This window comes from Thunnus maccoyii, chromosome 15, assembly GCF_910596095.1.
Source record: "Thunnus maccoyii chromosome 15, fThuMac1.1, whole genome shotgun sequence".
NCBI classification, from domain to species: Eukaryota; Metazoa; Chordata; class Actinopteri; order Scombriformes; family Scombridae; genus Thunnus; species Thunnus maccoyii.
The window spans coordinates 4,013,369-4,029,485 of record NC_056547.1 but is presented as its reverse complement, the minus strand read 5'-3'; the positions used below and the strand labels follow the sequence as shown (position 1 = coordinate 4,029,485).

The 16,117-nt window shown below is 36.2% G+C and overlaps 1 protein-coding gene and 1 long non-coding RNA gene across 4 annotated transcripts in view; both read right to left on the bottom strand.

The window, feature by feature from the left end:
• LOC121913709 (DLA class I histocompatibility antigen, A9/A9 alpha chain-like) overlaps positions 1-16,117 on the bottom strand; it is a 258,294-nt gene that overhangs the window by 99,597 nt on the left and 142,580 nt on the right. The gene's annotated exons all lie outside the window — the stretch shown is intronic.
• LOC121913719 overlaps positions 7,648-16,117 on the bottom strand; it is an 80,839-nt gene continuing 72,369 nt past the window's right edge. Inside the window, exon 2 of the long non-coding RNA XR_006100365.1 lies at positions 7,648-7,774. This is a non-coding gene — a long non-coding RNA (uncharacterized LOC121913719). The remainder of the gene's footprint in view (positions 7,775-16,117) is intronic.

Here is a 16,117-nt window from a genome sequence, read left to right as displayed (position 1 = left end):
TCAATCTTCTTCCCAGTGTCATAACATCACAGCTGATGTGTTGTGTAAAGTTATAGTGTCACAGCATGCAGTCAGTGCGGATTAGTCTGGTGCAGATTACTAAAACATAGTTAAACATGCAGGCTGTAGTTTATCTTGGTATCTCTAGTATAGTTAACAATCACTTATGTAGCGTTTTAGTCTGAGTAAAATCTCAGCTAATGAAAGAGACAGCATACTAACCTAACGTTAAGCTAGATCATGTAATTAGTTTGGCCTGGCACGACTAGAACAGGAAATATCACCTCATAGCCATAAACTGATGCAGTGAGGTCGTACATGGCAGGTGTGACAAGGTGACCCCCACAACCAACAGTGACAAAGTCCCCAGCTGATTTCTTTACAATGTTTGGGATAAACTGTGAAAGTTTTGTGTCAGCTGTCTCAATTATAGTGCATGACATAGATTCACTGTCCACTAATGCTGTGAGAACATTCCCACTATCAGTAGTCACATCTGTGTAGAATAGACTATCAGTCTTTGAGAGTCTTTGCAGGTTTTGCACAATCAGTGTTTTCTGTGACAGCACTATGTTGCTTTAGGTGTGACACAATAGTTCATAATCATCAATGTCTGCCAATGTCCAGGGTGAGCTGTGCTTTCCTGCCCTGCATGCAGATCATTCACTTTCCCTGCTGACCATAGAGAGGACGACGTCTCCCTTCTGGGCAGTTACATCTTGAATGGCCAGATAGGCGACACAGGAAACACAGCTTGTTCTCTCGACAGTGCGTGAGGGCAGAGTGAGAGCTGTCTTTACATGACTTAACATGGCGTGTCATTTAAGCCCTCAATTTTGGAAGCTGCTTGTTGGCTTTTTATTGGCTTGAGCATAACCTGGGCCTGAAGCAACACTTTCTCTAGCATTCCAGACAACCTCTCTAGAGCAGAGGCGTCTTGACTCAGCTTTTTTCTGGGGATGTCTGAAACTAAAGTAGCATTAGGGCTAACGTCAACTTTATTCATATTGATTCTGCTACACCTCTCAGTAGAAGACCTGAGTCCCTTCTCTAGTTGGTATCCATCTAACACTTCCTGAACCTCACAAGCTCACCATTTATCAATTGTCTCGGACCTAAAGGCAAGAGCTAAATCTCTACTGGGGCAGTGACCTCAACTCTGGGGTTGTCAAACATTTTACCCTGCTCTTTAAGACAACTTGCAGCAACATCAGCAGCAATATATGCAAATGGATCCTCTTGTTCTTTTGGCAGGCTGGAATAAAAGTCAGCTCGGGGCACAGAGGAGCAATGACTAGAGCTGAAATGTTTGTGCAGGAGTCCATAAGTGGCCTGTTAGTGATGCTGGACATCAATTTCACTGTTTCTTTTTCCAAATTTCACAACATCCTTTGCTCTGCCTCTTAGGTGGATGAACATTTCCTCAGCTTGGTTTTCCAGCTGAACACCACTTTTTCTGATGTCAGTCTTCAAAAGACTATGCATATATGTACACAGACACATACACTTATAAATATTATGCATATGAATACATCATTGCCATGAATTAGGGAACATACACATTTGAACACACATACACAACACATGTAAATTGATTGTTATGTGATATAAATACTGTTGTTATTGAGAATGTCACTATTTATTATGAGCTCTATTTAATTAATGTATTTCTGTAATGATATGTTATGACTATTTTTAAGTAGGAAAGCCTAACCAGGGACAGGGTTTGCAAATTAGCATTGACTAGAAATCCTGTATGCAATACATCTGTTTCATGTTACTTTAACCTGTTACAATGTTTTTTTGCATCGTCCCAGACAAATAAACTAATAAATAAAAATGATTTCTCCCATTCATCAACAGCCAGAGTATCTGAACTCTCCCCTCAGAATACAGGTGAGTCTTTGATTTCTCTCTAAGTGACCAGCTGGACTTGGGAGAGATCCAGTGTGCGGCTGGAGTCTTTCTTATTGCATGTCTCTTCATGACTCATACGCACAGCAGCTGTAGGGCTTGATGTGTTGAGGTGTGAAATAATGCTATCTGCTAGCTGCTGCCCTTTCTGCTGCACATTACTGCTCATTTGGTCAACTAGTCTCACATCATCCAGAGGAGGGTTTGGAAGTGATGTTCTAGTGCACTGTGGTGGATATAACTCATCTATAGGCTGACTGTGAGGAGTCACTACATCCCTACATCTGAAGGGACTGTGCACAGAATCCTCACCAAAAGCTGTTTTATCCCCCACCTGATGGTCACCTAGTGAAAATGGAGCAGGTGTGTTATGTAACCCTTGACCCTTACCAATACTGAGAGGAGTCATATCAGAGGTACCAAATTTGCTGAGACTAGACTAGATTAGTATTTTAAGGTAACCTAGTTACATTACAAGACACAGAAGGCAAGTAAACCATGGAAGATACCTCATCTGCATGTTTAAATATTACCAAACTCTACAGAGCAACATACTGTAACATACCTGAATCAATGACAAAGGACAATAGAGTAGAATGATCATGCTCTGTCTGGAAAGACATCATCATGTTAATGTTAGCTAGCTATACTGAAGAGACTTTTACTGGCAATAAAACACAAAAAAAAGAATGATTAATTTAATAAAAACATGGCAAATTTAATCTAAGACAAATAATATCCACCAGCTCAACTTTTATATGCCTTTCAAGTTAGTTAACATTATTTTGTCCATGGACATTCACAGACACGTTACCTAGTGGCAAATCCTCCGATGCTTTGAGGATTACCCATAAAATACATTTCACTAACCAGGATGACGCCAAGAACGATATGGCTTTTGATGGTTCAATTGAGATAATGAAAGAGAGTTGAGACGTAGATGGATTGGTTGGAGAACTTGTTGAAGGGAATAGGAATGGAGGGATGAAGTGATGGGGGGAGGAAAGGGTAAGGGATGAGGGGTGAGAGTCGAGGAACAATTTGTCGACATACATTCACAGACACATTACCTAGTGGCAAATCCTCTGTTACTTTGAGGATTACCAGTAAAATATATTTAGGACCTGAGCCCCAAAGGGTTCCTGAGCCCCAAAGGGGGTATCTGTTCTGTTTCTTTCTTTCTTTCTGTCTTTCTTCTTTCTTTATTAATCCGCCACTTCAGCCATAAATTTGACCCCCTAAACATGCTCACCAAAAACTCACCAAATTTGGCACGAACATCAGGTCTGGTGAAAAATTCAATAAAATGTAAAAATTATCCCCCAAAGTGCCAAAATGTGCTCTATAGCGCCACCCATGTCACTAAAATGGCCGCCACAGCCCATAGGAATGTCGTAGAGAGATTGAACCAAAACTCAATTATTCGTCTCATCAAGACCTACAAATCATATGATGACACCCCTGACCTAAATCCAACAGGAAGTCCACAATTCACCCATGAAAGTATGACTTTGTGCCAATTTTGAACCTTGAATAAACGCTATCTCCTCGTAGGGCGTTAATGGTATCGGCTTCAAACTTTAATGCATGACTTATCACACTGTGCTGAATAAAAGTTATTAAAAACTTTGTAATAACTCGAACAGTGTAGATTTTGTAAGCCCTGAAAGTTGAAGTGCCACATCGCACCTTACAATGTAAACCAATGGGGAGGCAATCTCTGGGCATGGACTTTGTGCCAAACTGGGGCGTCTGGCGTCTGAACTATAAGTCAGACCACTTTCAAACCTGTATCAATGGATTCGCAACAAAAATTCCTACTAAGATATGATTTTTGATGTAAGATTTGGCCGTAGTCATGGGATTTATGAGGATATTTCACAAGAGGAGTACTCTGAAATCCTTCTCTCCAGCTGAGAGGGAGAAGGAGGGAAGAAAGTGGGGGGATGGGTGTGACGGTTAAATACAGCTCATTTTTGAAGGATACAGCAGAAAGGTCTATATACATACAGTACAATATATACAAACTTTGTATGAAGTTTGGTGTTATTATCATTTATTTTACAATAATTATGAGTCTTACATGTATAATCAGTAGTGGGGATGACCTATGAGGGGAAGGGGAAAAAAATGGAGTGAGGATGACAGTTTAGTGATAAAGTGCTGCAGAAAAATAAAATCAAAACTAAAATTTGTAGCTCTGTACTGCAGTTTTTCCTTTATTAAGGCCCGAGCACCTAGTGGTTCGCTCACACTCTCCATTCAAATATATGAGTATTTTTCTGTGTCCAGCTGCAGTTACTTATTGTCTCTACACACCTGACAGCAGTGATCAATGCTTACTTTTTTGTCAAGGGGTACATTTGTTCCTAAATGAAAAAAATTAGGAGCACACAGAAATTTAGCAGCACACTGAAAAATGTTCAAGTAACTGTTTATTAAAGACAACAATTTATCACATACATATTTAAATGCTTTGTGTGTGTGTGTATGTAAATCAAAATTTATGTTCTCATTAGGGGTGCTTGATTATGGCAAAAAGCAGAATCACAATCATTTTTGCTCAATATTGACATCACGGTTTTTTAACATGATTACTTTTTGACTATCATTTTTGGCGATTGTCGATATATGCACATATTTTTTCCCACTTTGCTGAGGAAACTATTACACATGCAAGCATAGATTGTACTAAGTATGATCAAAAAAGACAATATATGATGGAAGAACTCAGGAAGACTGGAGTTCCAGAGTTCAGCATTAAAACTTTAATGAACCTGCCAAGTGGGTGGGGTAGCAGTTTTGAGTTTGTTTTTTTTAATTTATTAGACAGACAGGATTGATGTGTAGGATTTAATATTTGGTCTACAGTCCGAAGTGGAGGGTGGTGGTAATGTGCCTAATATGCTATAATTTAGCTATCGTTGAAGCGTGTGGCCGTGGTGTGGCATTGAGTTTTGATGTTTCGCCATGACAGAGGAAATTGCTATAACTTAAGTGCAAATGCTCCAGTCTGCCCCAAACTTTACATGTTTGATAAGAGTCCCGACCTGAACACGTCTTCATGACAATATTCAGTCAGTGATGCAAACTGGCTGAATAGCGCCCCCTACAAAATTTCAGCAAAGCAGCCCCAGCAGCAGGCAAAACAGTGGACAAAGGAAGTGATGTTCATCTCCTTCTTGCACTGTCTGAAAACAGCCCGGGTCTGAAGACATCTACATGCCCCTGACAGAAGCCCTTCGATTGCGTCGTGGCCCGACATGCGTGGAGGTGCGAGGGTCCGTTCAACGCTGCTTGCAGCTTTAATTACTATTCCTACTCAATGCAGGTACAAATTTACAACAGCAGGTGGCAGAGTTGCCCCATTTAGCGGGATTTAACCTGAACCTTTTTCAACACACTTGGAGTGACAGAACAAGTGCATATCTGTCACTCTCTCTCTCTGTGTGTGTGTGTGTGTGTGTGTGTGTGTGTGTGTGTGTGTGTGTGTGTGTGTGTGTGTGTGTGTGTGTGTGTGAAACAAGAGGGCATGGCATTGTGATGGTGATTCCCATGGCATTTTTTTTCATTTGCTCCGATTTGTGTCTCTTAAATACTGATTCATGTCTTTGAAATACAGAGATAAAAGTAAGATCAAAGCTTCCGATGACATCGATGCCCACAAACACCCATACAGACTCTCCTACACGGCAAAAATCAAACAAGGCATCCTAAACCATCAGTTTATTCATGTAGCTGCAGTCGTAGCTAAACTAATAAATACAGCCAGCTCCGGAGCTATGTAGGTCTTACCTGTGACACACACACACACACACACACGCACACACACACACACACACACACACACACACACACACACACACACACAGTCATTTCTGTTCTCAATGTTTTGAATGTTAAATGTTGAATTTTAAGTTTTGAAAAATAAGTGATGTCGCAGCTTTATTTGTAGAGAAAAATGAGGTGATATGCTATTAGAACGTAAGAACTTTGAAGGGTAAAAGGACACTTTACATAGACTATAAATTAACAGGTCAGATTCTTTAATCTTATACTGCACAAAAAATAATGAGTAAATATCACTGTTGTTGCTAATCATTGACATATCCCAGACTGATAATGAAAAATAAAAATAAAAAATTCTCCCTTGCCTCCAGCATATTGAAAATATTTATACTTTTGTGTGTTTTCTTTGATAAAATTTAGTGTTATCATCACAAAAACTGTCATTTAAAGGGTTAACATTCTGAAAATTAATTAGTGATTAGTAATTAATTAGTGATTGATATTTGGTAGTTATGATCAACACTGATGTGATTTAAAATTTTTTATTTATTTTACTTATTTTTTCACTAAATGACTGTGTGGACACACTGTGGATTTTGGCCTCCATCACTTACATTGAAAGCACATTTGAAGGATCTTTTAACATCCAGTATGAACAGGAGGAATGATTACAGCGAGGAAAACCTCTTTCACTGTTTATATGGACACTTGTTTTAAGACAGACTTGATAAATTGTGAACTTGTCCTTTAACAGTGATGAAAGTGTGAAAACTGTGGCGACATTGTGTAGCACAACATAAAACATGATAACGGCAGTAACAATGCAGGAACACACATAATATTTTGAGTTCGGTATTCAAGATAACTTCATCCAAGTTTAACAGATCAATCCTCAAACTGCCTTGAAAGAACCAAATTAGCTGGTTGAGAATTAACAGGATTATTTTAGCCTGATAGCAGCATGTTAGCCTGAATTACTTATAGAGCAGCAGGAGAGTTTGTTAACTGCTTTTTTTATATTTCTGCTTCACAAAAGTCTCATATATCTACTGCAGGACAGCCAACAAAACACTTCATATCAACAATGATTTAATCAACTTACTTTATTTAAACACAAACATATGAGTACATTTAGATTATAGCCAGATAGGATATATATTCCATGAGTCAAAATATGATTAAAATATGATCCCACACAAAAAAAGGAGAATATCAAAACAGTCAACAGGAGACAGAATAAAACAGCTTCATCAGTTTAAAAGAAATACTTTAAAAATATCGACTTGAATGTAATGTCTTTCCTAAATTCAAATGGATTTAAAATGAAAAATCTATGACAAACTTTTTAGACAGAAGTTGTAAATGTAAATTTTATATTTGTCGCTACAGTCTGACAATCAATGTTATCGGCGAGCAAATTAATCTGTTTATTGCACTTCAACAGTGATGTAGATTTTAGGACTGAGTGGAGATTTGTTACACTGACAAACTGATACTTGTTTGATAGAAATATTTCAGAGTATTTTCAAGATGTTTAGACGATGTCATCATCAGTACTACACTTTTTACCAAAAGTCATTCTAAAAAGAAAATAAATGAGTTCAGCATTTGGATTATAATACATTCACATCAGAGCCAGAAAAAGGAAAAAACACACAGTAAAAATGTATAAAAACATTAAATATATTTAATACATGTGAATAAAGCAGACTAATATTTCATTAATAATGATTGTATTCAACCCACCAGGTACAAACGCAAAAATCATGTTTAAACCTGCAGTGAATTTGCTTTCATATCATTTAATATAGAATTTAAAAAGTGATCAAGTGAGCATTAAACATTATAACTTGTTGAAGCAGCTGTAGACACTGAACAGTACATCACACAATCAGTAACAATTATACAAATATCCAAATAAAATAAAAAATTATCTTTTACTTCTGGAGAGAAAGCATGTTGTTAATGTTGACCTTTCTCTAAAGATCGAGAACACAAACCAGACAGCTTTATACCAGCAAAGTTAAAAACAGTCAGGTCCCTAAATGGACACTTCAACAAACCGTTACACCTTCTATAGAGTAGAGTTCAGTCTGTTTATCACTGGAGCCGTCAGCTCAGCCGTTGTCTGCAAGAATGAACAGATGTGTTACTTTCTATACATGAACTAATGCTGCTTTTCTACACATCTTGTGAGGCTGAGATGCATTTTGTTATTAACTTTTCATTTATCCAAATTACAAAACATATTTTCTCAGTTACTTCTAGTAATATCTAGAAACTAAAGATAAAATGCTTTAAAATACTGTTTCAGGACCTGAGTCAATGTCTGCAGAGGAAGAGCTTTCTTTATGTTATAAATGATGATATATAATAGATTAAAGTGATGTAACATCACAACAGTTTCAGACAATAACAAAATGTTTTGATGGTTTCCTGTAACACCATTAACACCAGCACCTCCTAACTTCACTTCCTGTTTGGTTTAAAACTTCAAAGATTAAACTCAGTCATCTATTGTTTTTTAATCTATTATTCAAATTACATGAACATTGGTGGGTGCAGAGTTGGGCAATATGGACAAAACACAAGACAAACATTTTTTACCATGTGATTTATAATTAATAATTATTTTAAAGTCAACTAAAACATAATGTTTGATTTTTAATAAACAGCAAAAGTATTGAAGATCTCATGTTGGGCCAGACTTTGGTCATATTTAGATTATTAATTTAGATATAACAATTGTCAACTTTTTTCATATTAATAATATGTTGAGACAATCAATAATAAAATGATCTCATTATCAAAACAGTATTTCATTATGTAACACTGACATCAGAATCTGTACAAAGTCATGTAGCTCAGCAGCTGACATCATGTCTTCCTACAGGAAAACTTTAACTCATTTCCTTCTCGTCCAGGAGACGTTTGTTCTCACCTTCATTGATGTCATTGACCACACACACACACACACACACACACACACACACACAATTAAAGACTAAAATCTGCTTTAATGCATTATGTTCATTTTTTACATGATCTTATAATATTCTCAGGTTTGTCAACATCACGTGTGTGAGAGGAAGAAATCATAGAAAATCAACATAATGGTGCGTTGGCTCCGATCATTTATGGTGGTGTGAAAGCTGTCAAACCCTGCTGCAGACCAAACAACCAGGTTTTTTTTCCTGGTTTGAAACCTCTGCTGCTTCATTTCAGTTTTAATCTGATCTTCAGAGTAACGTTAACGCAGCTGAATCAAAGTTTACTTTCTTAAAGATCCCCTCCAGACATGTATAAAGACATAAAAATACTCTACATCTAATAATAATGTCTCTCATATAGTTTTTCCACAATAAAAGTATAATTACCACTTTAAAATCCATTTGTATGGACAAAGCCCCTGAAGTCCAGAAAGAAGATATTTTTTATTTTGTGGCAAAGAGATGTTATATTGTGCGCAAAAACTAATCTTCAATACAAAAATTTTGGTAGGAACATGTTATTTAAAAAGGTGAGTTTAAAACAGCTTTATACCTCTGCAGAAGCAAAGTTAAAGACAGTCAGGTCTCTAAATGGACTCTTCAACAAACCGTTACACCTTCTTACAAACAAGAAGGGTCATAGGATGATGTCACAGAGACCTGATGGTCAGTCAATAACTTCAAACAAGGACATCCTTCAAATTTAGCTCAACTAGGTACCTGATGATCCACAGTTTGTAAAACAGTAGGATTAAGGCAAAGATATCTGTAGATAAACCCCAGAGGTCAGCAAACAACCCTCAGATACAAACAAGTTCAAGAGTTCAACTAACCTAGGAGGTAGAATTTCTTATTCCACAGTGTCACAGTGATGTTACATCACATTGAATAGAGAACAAACACTGAACCCTTTAGTTTAAAAACATGTGTAACATATATAATATATACAAGAAATACATTAAATGAATCACTATTTAAATCTCTCTCACAAATGTAATACTGACAAGTTGTTTTACTAAATTTACAAGCATGAATTTTTTTGCTCAACACCTCATAACTCTGACTTTATTTCATGATCTGTCTTCAGACTTTTCAAAATGTCTCATCAAATCCAGCTGTTACTGATTCTAGACAAATTTGACAAAGATTTTGTTTGAAATACGATATCAACAGATCCACAACAGTTACTTCAAGTAAAAACACTTATTCTTACCCTCTTGCATAAATCTACTGTAGCATTTAACATTTGCTTCAGTAACTGTGATTAATGATCTCTAAACTTCAAAAATATTTTCAGATTTCAAAGAGATTCCTTTTAAAAGTTAAACTTCACATTTGTTTAATTTCTTACAGGTCACACTTTTCTAATCACCTTCCTGAGTTTCCACTTGACGTTCCAGGATCTCTTACCCCCGATCACAATAAACTTGCCTCAGTAATGTGAAACAATAGTGTTTCTTTCACCATGACTTTGAGCTTCAGTTTAAAGAGACATGGAAGAATTTTTTCACCCATTTAAGGCAATCAATGGAAGAAAACTACAAAGAAAGAATATGTGAAATCTGTTGGAACATTATTCCAGAGTAATCAACACTCCTCAAACTATCACATTTACTAAAGTTCAAACCCAATCCCTGTAGTGTCTGTACTTTAACATCACTGCTGAAACATTACAACCACAAAGCAGTGTCTTTTTACTACTACTGTTCTCATCATCATCATCATCATCATCATCATCATCATCGTCGTCATCATCATCATCATCAAAGAAAGCTAAAAACGTATCTCTTCACTTAAGCCTTTAATCAGCTTTTCTCTCAGTCAGCTTCACACTACTGCACTACTTTTAAAACGTTGTATTTTACTTGATTTTATACATTCTATGTTTTCTATGTTTTAACTTTGTTTTTTATTTTATTTTATTACTAACACTACACTAAGGGTGTTTTTTTCCACGACAGCTTCGGGTTGCGTCTGACACAGATAAGACCCACAGTGATGTTAAACCTGAAGGAAGATGTTCTGGGTTAAGCTAAAAGAGGTTTATTTTGGTTAATCAAGACTGGTGGTGAGTCTGTGTCCGTTGGGAAAAGGGAGTTTCAGTTTGCTTATGGTTTCAGAGACCTAGACGCTGATTTATAGATTGTCTACACATGACAAAACGTTCTCAGCTTTCATTTATTAAGTGTCAAATTACTGAAGTACACATTCTATGTATGTATTTTCACTTTATTTGATCTCATTTTTATTGATGTTATCAAGTGGGTTTTGTTTTCTATCTTATGTTACAATAATGTTTTTACATGTTTTTATGTTCTTACATAAAAATTACATGCACTTGGTGCATGTAATTTCTTTTGTTGTAAAGCACTTTGAGCTGCATTTCTTGTATGAAAGGTGATATACAAATAAAGTTATTATTATTATTGTTGTTAAATTATCAATCAACTTTGAAAACCCTTTAAAGAAGCTCTCTGAGCTTAATTAAATACTTTGTTCTGGTTTTTGTGTTATCTGTCAATTTTATGTCTCTTCTGGTTTTTCAAACTCCCCTTTTTGCTTTATATCCCCTATCTAGTAGTAGCTTTTTTTCCTGCTAAGTTGGTTCCTCTCAGACTTCAGACTATGGGCTCTTCTCATTTATCTATTTTGTGCCTCCTCATCTCCTCTCTCATCCGTCCTCCTGCCTGTGACCCGGAAATCGATCTCAGCGCGTCATGTTTAAGGACGTCTCAATTCCTAAAATGCATCTCAAGGAGAGAGGAGGCTTGCTGGAGGAGCTATGAGCGAGGATGCACAGGTTATCCTTTGAGGAAGTCTTTTCAGCACACATGACATATAAAAGAGGCGTGACACACAACTGGAGTATACAAACCATTTGTAGTGCTTCACACAGTAAAATATATAAAGGATATATATGCGTGTTTGTGCGTTCAATAAAATATAACAATGTATGACATCCGTACATCTTTGTGGCATTACGACACATTGCGATTTGAATTAAAAGTAAATATATAAGTTGTCATGAACACTGTTCTGCTCATCTGACAGAGATCATTAAATACAGTAGTAGGCTGTAAAAAAAGCAATGGACAGATGATGCAGCTCTGCAGCACATTATTTTAATTGACATGACGGCTCCAAAGCGAGGATGTCTCATTTTGTTAAATATCTGCTGCCTCGACTCCTCCGCTCGCATCTCAGGTGGGAGGGACTAAGATGCGAGGAGAGGAGGCCAGGAAAGGAATCGAGGATGTACAAACTGAGAAATGAGAGGAGGGCTAGGTAGTAAGGAGACGCTCATTGGAGCCGTCAGGTGAGTTGATGTCTGCAAGAATTAACAGATGTGTTACTTTCTATACATGAACTAATGCTGCTTTTCTACATATCTTGTGAGGCTGAGATGCATTTTGTTATTAACTTTTCATTTATCCAAATTGCATAACACATTTTCTCAGTTACCTCTAGTAATATCTAGTCATGAAGATAGTATGTTAAGTTTTGGTAATTTGGGTGTAATTCCTTTTAACATTTAATTTATCTCTTGTTGCCACTTGAAGCTGCCAAAGCATGAACCTGTGTGGTGCAGATTTCAATCAATCAACAGAAGATACTTACTAGAGCCACCAGAGGCAAGGCTGTTGACCAACCTTTCAGACCCTGTGAAGAAAAGAAAATGCATTGAGGTATGTAATAACTGCTTATATCCAATCTGTGTTTTCTGGACTGCTTTTGATTTATTTATTCACTGAGGATACAACGGAAACTAAAGATAAAATGCTTTAAAATACTGTTTCAGGACCTGAGTCAATGTCTGCAGAGGAAGAGCTTTCTTTATGTTATAAATGATGATATATAATAGATTAAAGTGATGTAACATCACAACAGTTTCAGACAATAACAAAATGTTTTGATGGTTTCCTGTAACACCATTAACACCAGCACCTCCTAACTTCACTTCCTGTTTGGTTTAAAACTTCAAAGATTAAACTCAGTCATCTATTGTTTTTTAATCTATTATTCAAATTACATGAACATTGGTGGGTGCAGAGTTGGGCAATATGGACAAAATAATATCTCATTATCAAAACAGTATTTCATTATGTAACACTGACATCAGAATCTGTACAAAGTCATGTAGCTCAGCAGCTGACATCATGTCTTCCTACAGGCAAACTTTAACTCATTTCCTTCTCGTCCAGGAGACGTTTGTTCACGTCTTCACTGATGTCATTGACCACACACACACACACACACACACACACACACACACACAAAGACTACAATCTGCTTTAATGTATTACGTTAATTTTTTACATGATCTTATAATATTCTCAGGTTTGTCAACATCACGTGTGTGAGAGGAAGAAATCATAGAAAATCAACATAATGGTGCGTTGGCTCCGATCATTTATGGTGGTGTGAAAGCTGTCAAACCCTCCTGCAGACCAAACAACCAGGTTTTTTTTCTCCAAAAGCATCTTAAAGCTATGATGAAACTGTAAAATCCATCTTATGAACCTTCTACAGTTTCAGAGGTTTGTTTCCCAAAAGCATCATAACTGACGACGCTCTTACAAACAAACAAAGATGAACGAGTGACTCCTGAACACTCGCAGGAGGCTCAAAGCATCTTAAGAACCTACAGCAGGAACCAAAAACTACATGTTTTATTCAAGTTTTCACTGTTTTTCATCATGAAAAACTATAGACTCAAAAATGAACACTGATGTTCTATAAGTGACGTTGATGTAAAAGGAAGAATTAGAAAATAAAACTAAATTAAACCAACAGACACAAAAATTAATCCAACAATTAATCTTCCAGTTTGTGTCTTCATCGTCCTCCTCTCCCTCTTCTTGCATCATATGTTCATCTCTACTGGCTGAAACCTCCCCAGTGGTATATTTTCAGGTTCTTTTCTTTAGATTTATGTGTATGTTTGCTTCACGCTGACATACAGCAGGTCTGATACAGAAATGACGACAGAATGACGCAAAGTCATGAAACCTCTGCTGCTTCATTTCAGTTTTAATCTGATCTTCAGAGTAACGTTAACGCAGCTAAATCAAAGTTTACTTTCTTAAAGATCCCCTCCAGACATGTATAAAGACATAAAAATACTCTACATCTAATAATAATGTCTCTCATATAGTTTTTCCACAATAAAAGTATAATTACCACTTTAAAATCCATTTGTATGGACAAAGCCCCTGAAGTCCAGAAAGAAGATATGTTTTATTTTGTGGCAAAGAGATGTTATATTGTGCGCAAAAACTAATCTTTAATACAAACATTTTGGTAGGAACATGTTATTTAAAACGGTGTGTTTAAGACAGCTTTATACCTCTGCAGAAGCAAAGTTAAAGACAGTCAGGTCTCTAAATGGACTCTTCAACAAACGTTACACCTTCTTACAAACAAGAAGGGTCATAGGATGATGTCACAGAGACCTGATGGTCAGTCAGTAACTTCAAACAAAGACATCCTTCAAATTTAGCTCAACTAGGTACCTGATGATCCACAGTTTGTAAAACAGTAGGATTAAGGCAAAGATATCTCTAGATAAACCCCAGAGGTCAGCAAACAACCCTCAGATACAAACAAGTTCAAGAGTTCAACTAACCTAGGAGGTAGAATTTCTTATTCCACAGTGTCACAGTGATGTTACATCACATTGAATAGAGAACATACACTGAACCCTTTAGTTTAAAAACATGTGTAACATATATAATATATACAAGAAATACATTAAATGAATCACTATTTAAATCTCTCTCACAAATGTAATACTGACAAGTTGTTTTACTAAATTTACAAGCATGAATTTTTTTGCTCAACACCTCATAACTCTGACTTTATTTCATGATCTGTCTTCAGACTTTTCAAAACGTCTCATCAAATCCAGCTGTTACTGATTCTAGACAAATTTGACAAAGATTTTGTTTGAAATATGATATCAACAGATCCACAACAGCTACTTCAAGTAAAAACACTTATTCTTACCCTCTTGTATAAATCTACTGTAGCATTTAACATTTGCTTCAGTAACTGTGATTAATGATCTCTAAACTTCAATATTTTCAGATTTCAAAGAGATTCCTTTTAAAAGTTAAACGTCACATTTGTTTCATTTCTTACAGGTCACACTTTTCTAATCACCTTCCTGAGTCTCCACTTGACGTTCCAGGATCTCTTACCCCCGATCACAATAAACTTGCCTCAGTAATGTGAAACAATAGTGTTTCTTTCACCATGACTTTGAGCTTCAGTTTAAAGAGACATGGAAGAATTTTTTCACCCATTTAAGGCAATCAATGGAAGAAAACTACAAAGAGAGAATATGTGAAATCTGTTGGAACATTATTCCAGAGTAATCAGGACTCCTCAAACTATCACACTTACTAAAGTTCAAACCCAATCCCTGTAGTGTCTATACTTTAAAATCACTGCTGAAACATTATAACCACAAAGCAGTGTCTTTTTACTACTACTGTTCTCATCATCATCATCATCATCATCATCATCATCATCATCATCATCAAAGAAAGCCAAAAAACGTATCTCTTCACTTAAGCCTTTAATCAGCTTTTCTCTCAGTCAGCTTCACACTACTGCACTACTTTTAAAACGTTGTATTTTACTTGATTTTATACATTCTATGTTTTCTATGTTTTAACTTTGTTTTTTATTTTATTTTATTACTAACACTACACTAAGGGTGTTTTTTTCCACGACAGCTTCGGGTTGCGTCTGACACAGATAAGACCCACAGTGATGTTAAACCTGAAGGAAGATGTTCTGGGTTAAGCTAAAAGAGGTTTATTTTGGTTAATCAAGACTGGTGGTGAGTCTGTGTCCGTTGGGAAAAGGGAGTTTCAGTTTGCTTATGGTTTCAGAGACCTAGACGCTGATTTATAGGTTGTCTACACATGACAAAACGTTCTCAGCTTTCATTTATTAAGTGTCAAATTACTGAAGTACACATTCTATGTATGTATTTTCACTTTATTTGATCTCATTTTAATTAATGTTGTCAAGTGAGTTTTATTTTCCATCTTATGTTACAATAATGTTTTTATATGTTTTTATGTTCTTACATAAAAATTACATGCACTTGGTGCATGTAATTTCTTTTGTTGTAAAGCACTTTGAGCTGCATTTCTTGTATGAAAGGTGATATACAAATAAAGTTATTATTATTATTGTTGATGTTGTTGTTAAATTATCAATCAACTTTGAAAACCCTTTAAAGAAGCTCTCTGAGCTTAATTAAATACTTTGTTCTGGTTTTTGTGTTATCTGTCAATTTAATGTCTCTTCTGGTTTTTCAAACTCCCCTTTTTGCTTTATATCCTCTGTCCAGTAGTAGCTTTTTTTTCCTGCTAAGTTGGTTCCTCTCAGACTTCAGACTGTGGGCTCTT